The following is a 4,608-nucleotide window of genomic DNA, read 5'->3' as shown; positions in this document are numbered from 1 at the left end:
TATGTAATGCGCTCGGATAAACACGTTCTCGCGATCGTATTCTGAAATTTCTCACATGTGTATGGATGTGCGCGCGTGTATTTCACGCGAAGACAAGTGTACAAATGTCTCTCAAGGAGAGAATTCCGGTTTGCTGACTACGCCGATTACTGTTTTACTAATTGTGACGTTTCCCTTTTAAGAGAGAAACGCAGCGACATTCGCGGGTTAACTTTAGAATGGTGTTGCGTAAGCATACATTATATATATAATTTACACATGATGAAAAAAAAGAGGGGAAGAGCAGGGATTATTATTGTGGACTTTAAATTTCTTTATCCCCTCATGCGTAGGATTAATATCTCACCGTAACTCAACCTCTTAGCCGAACAACAACGCGGATAAACCTTATTGCACCATCGCGTGCTGGCGAGATAGCTACATCGTCGCGTCGTAATCAAGGCATCCCCCAGAAACCCCTTTAAAATAAAGTTTTTTTTAATGAAAGTGACTAACGTAGTTATGGTTCAATTTTTTACATCAAGAATTATTATCACTTTAATGTTCATTAGATAATTTCATTTAACCTTTAGTAACACGATATTCCCGTTTACTATATACATTTGGGGTCGTTCGTGTCCCAGGTTGATTTGCATGATTTTTAAAAAAAATTTTTAAGTGTGATTCTTATATACTCGTATATACTTTAACATTTTTAGAAAGTATTTATAAAAAAAAAAAAGAGAAAAGATAGAGATTATTATATTTAGCCAAATGCTCCTCCAGCAGTTCAAAGAAAAGGAACGCGCAGGAATGATCGAGAAGTTACAAACGCTTTCTTAATCTTTATTACACTCGTGCGTGTAATAAGGATTAAGAAAGCGTTTCTAACTTCTTGATTAAAATATCAAAACTTTTATATATAATTATTATATACAATTAACTTTTGCGCAAATTGCATCTAGAATTTAAGACATCGACAAATGACACGATCCATAAATTTAGACATAATTTTATAAGTCAAGGTCTCACGTAACGGATATGTTTCTTGTCTATTTCCATACTAACAAGAGCTACAAAGAACGAAGCTTTCGTATCGTGCCTTGTCAAGTCGAGAGTGCGTGAAACTGCTCACGAACTGAATCTAAGAGAATCAGCACAACACAAATCGTGAAGATTCCATCAGGCAAGAGAGAGAGAGAAAGAGAAAGAGAAAGAGAGAGAGAGCAAACGAGTACCTGCCGATACTCATCTGTAGCTCGCGAGGATATATAAAAGTATCTCCCTTACAACTCAGAGATGTGTGTGCGTTTCATGCTTATAAATTTCACCGAGTGCACCAACGTCGTCGCACGCACACGCATAAATCGCACGCGTAACCCTCGGGGTGCGTGTACCGTGCATAAACACACGCTAGCACATATCCGTCTCGGAGCATAAGCGCATGAGCATGCTTGTATCCGCGGAGGAGGACCTAGAGAGCGAGAGAGTGTGAGAGAGAGAGAAGAGAGGAAGGAGGTTGACTGCGTGTTCAAACAAAGGTGAGTCTGCAACCTGCACCTCGGCTGCACATAATGCGCCTCTTAACTCCTCGCGCTCCGTGCGCGCTTCGCTACCTTTCTCTCATTCTCTCCTTCCTCGTTCTCCTCGTAACCGCCTTCTATCGCCGCTCTCCTACTCTCTTCTCGACACTGATTCTCTTCGTTTTGCCGATGTTGTACACCGCGGAGGTTACATCTGAGCGGAATGTCTTGTTGCCAGGTGTGTACCGCGGGAGATCTACCACCTTTTCTTCCCGGTGCTCTATGTCTTTCCCTTGGTTGTACAACTCGTTTGCTTTCGGAGACGTGCCTTTTACGCGAAATTATCTTGCGTCTTTTTTTCATTCGATTCAGGACAGTGCAAATGGTAATGCAAACGACACACCGTATATGACAGTACAAGGTGGAACACATTATTTATTAAGCTAACTAGGTCAGGTAAAAAAGGAATGGGATTAAAAGTACTTTTAAAGCAGAATTACATCAGTGTAAAAGAGCTAAATAATTAGCATAATTATTTTACAATTAAAATACCATCCGATGTAAGGATGAAACTGATGCTCATATAATTTAATCGCCGTACACATTTCTAACGAAAAATTCGTAGTTTATCATTAAAATTTTTAGTTGTTCATTCAAAAGAGTGTATTTTATAAAGTTGTTCCATATAAAACAGGTAATAATGTAAATACGAATAATTGATTTGTTTCGATAGATATATTGCGAGAATAAATTATGTGTATAATTACTTACTTCTAATATAATAATTAAATAGATTACCGTAAAAAGTCTGAAGTCTTAAGTAGCTGCTATTTGTTTAGCGATTAGAAATTCGTAATAATGTTTGTATATCTTTTTAATAGACATCTTTACATGATGTGGCTAAAAGTCGCTACGAAGATGAAAGCTCATCACCAAACGTGGGAAAGCCCTCCGCGTCGCGGTTACCCGCTAATCGAACAGTAAACTCGAGTTTTATTCGTTTGGCGCATTGGTGAGTGCATTCGCATGCAAATGCGCACGGTAATAAATGGAAGAGTTGCGGCAGGTGGGCGCGGCGTTTCGATTGTATGTCGTAAAGCTCGTCGGTGGTATCCGCGATAATTGCTAAAATTCTAAGGATGAGTAATAAAACAGAAAAATGGAGAGAACAAGAGAGAGAGAGAGAGAGAGAGAGAGAGAGAGAGAGAGAAAAGGAGAGCGGAACAATTGCATTGTTTTAAAGGGATTACACACGTTGTGACAATGCATGAAATTTATGCGTGCAACTAGTCAATTTATTAGTATTTGTTCTGCTAGATTTAGCAGCAATTGGAATGATATATATTCTAGCTACGTTAGTTGTCAGAAAGAATATTGGTGTTAAAATTGGAAAGCATAACTTGTAAAAATTCTCATGAACAAAGTTTAGTAAATAATACAAACTAGCATGCTGTTAATTACATAATATTTTCTTACAATTTAAAAAAGGTTGATACTTATATTTTTACTATAATTAATATAAAATTAAAAATACTTTAGTTTTTGTTTTTAGAAAATCTAAAAAGTAAAATTAAAAATATCATATATCATCTCATTTTCTTCTAATAACATGCAAGATATCTAGAAAAGTAATTATATAAAAGCTTCAGACGATTTATAACGTATGTAAATATTTGTTTCTTGTTTGCTATGTGATATATCTTTTAAAAATCTTTCACTTGGATAAACGCGATTTGACAAATGATGTCTCAATGTCATAAAGTAATGATATTTCGCGCAATGTGTAATTTATAATTTACGATGTTAACAATGCAAATGTCCCTTATTTCTCATTATTCATTTTCTTTTCCCCTTTTTTATTCGTTCAACAAATAATGCGCAAAATCAATTAGTTTCTGTCTCGTTTACGCTCTGCCCGCTCTTTCGCAACCTCATTTTTCACGGATGTTTATCGAGTATCCTCTGGGAACGGTTTACTCAAACGTAGTCGAAGTTTCAGCACAGTAAGCTCTCCCGCTGATCTTTTCTGAAAATCCAAGACGAGCGACTCCCGTGAGGAAAGTTTACTCTAAGCATCTTATCCGAGTTCTAATTGGACGCGCGTTTCTCGTAAGCCTTAAGCGATTATGTCAGGTTGTGCCTTTAATACGAGACCTTCGAGATTGCTGACTTCATTTCCGAGCCAGTTAATTGCTCTAATCTGATTAATTAAATCTTATAGCGGCAATCCTTTTTCCTGGTAAAACCGAGCTCTCTCATGATAGTAAGATATATCGATATTCGGATAATGTTTGTTAAACTTCGTCGGAAGATTGAAAAGTCAAGATAGGCTGAATGAAAATAAAGTTCAGTAATACCGAAATCGATTATTATTGATAAGTTTTCTAACAATCTAATTGCATTATTCATCATTTAAAAATTATTTACTTATTGCGAGTAACTTAAGTTACAATCCGTATTATTTGTTATTTTATTATCTATCATTTTTATCAGTCTATCAAATAATTACAAAAGAGTTAAACCCGAAAGAATGCCAATTTAATTATTTTATCTTTTTCTTTTTAATTAATTAAAATTAAAACTAGTAATCAGCTTTTAGTGAGTTTTTCCTTCTACTCGTAATAAAAGGAGAAGACTATGTACTTAAAAAGCCGCATTTGAGAGATAATAAATTTCTTCGGGAAAGTCCATAATTGCCGAATTGTCTTCCTCGATGGCGGAGGTAGCAGTCACATTAACGCCGTTTCGCCCCGGCTGTTAAGTCCGCGCGTAGTGGGACTTAATTTCAATAGGATTTTATACCGGGGCTTCGTTAAAATCCTGGTAGATCCGATGTTATAACGAGACACTGGTGCGACGTGCGGGTCTTAAGTGTGATACAAATACACTAAAGGCGACGGAAAAGAAAGATTACAAACACTACGAAGACCTTGTTACACAACGTCACCCCGTATGAAAGAGCACGCGAATAAATTAAAAGATAGAGATAAGTGTTTATGTGTGTCGAGTAGTCTGGCAGTAACTAAATACGTCTTTTGCCTTTATCATAATTATTTTTGTTTTATAACTTTATTTTTGCAAATCGATTTGTTTGGAAGAGGGAGGG

The 4,608-nt window shown here is 36.5% G+C and overlaps 1 protein-coding gene across 1 annotated transcript in view; it reads right to left on the bottom strand.

The window, feature by feature from the left end:
• Positions 1 to 4,608, bottom strand: part of LOC108745600 (netrin-1-like) — a 199,808-nt gene that overhangs the window by 82,742 nt on the left and 112,458 nt on the right. The gene's annotated exons all lie outside the window — the stretch shown is intronic.

This window comes from Trachymyrmex septentrionalis, unplaced genomic scaffold (genome assembly GCF_001594115.1).
Source record: "Trachymyrmex septentrionalis isolate Tsep2-gDNA-1 unplaced genomic scaffold, Tsep1.0 scaffold14, whole genome shotgun sequence".
Lineage (NCBI taxonomy): Eukaryota > Metazoa > Arthropoda > Insecta > Hymenoptera > Formicidae > Trachymyrmex > Trachymyrmex septentrionalis.
This window is presented reverse-complemented; position numbering and strand designations above follow the sequence as displayed.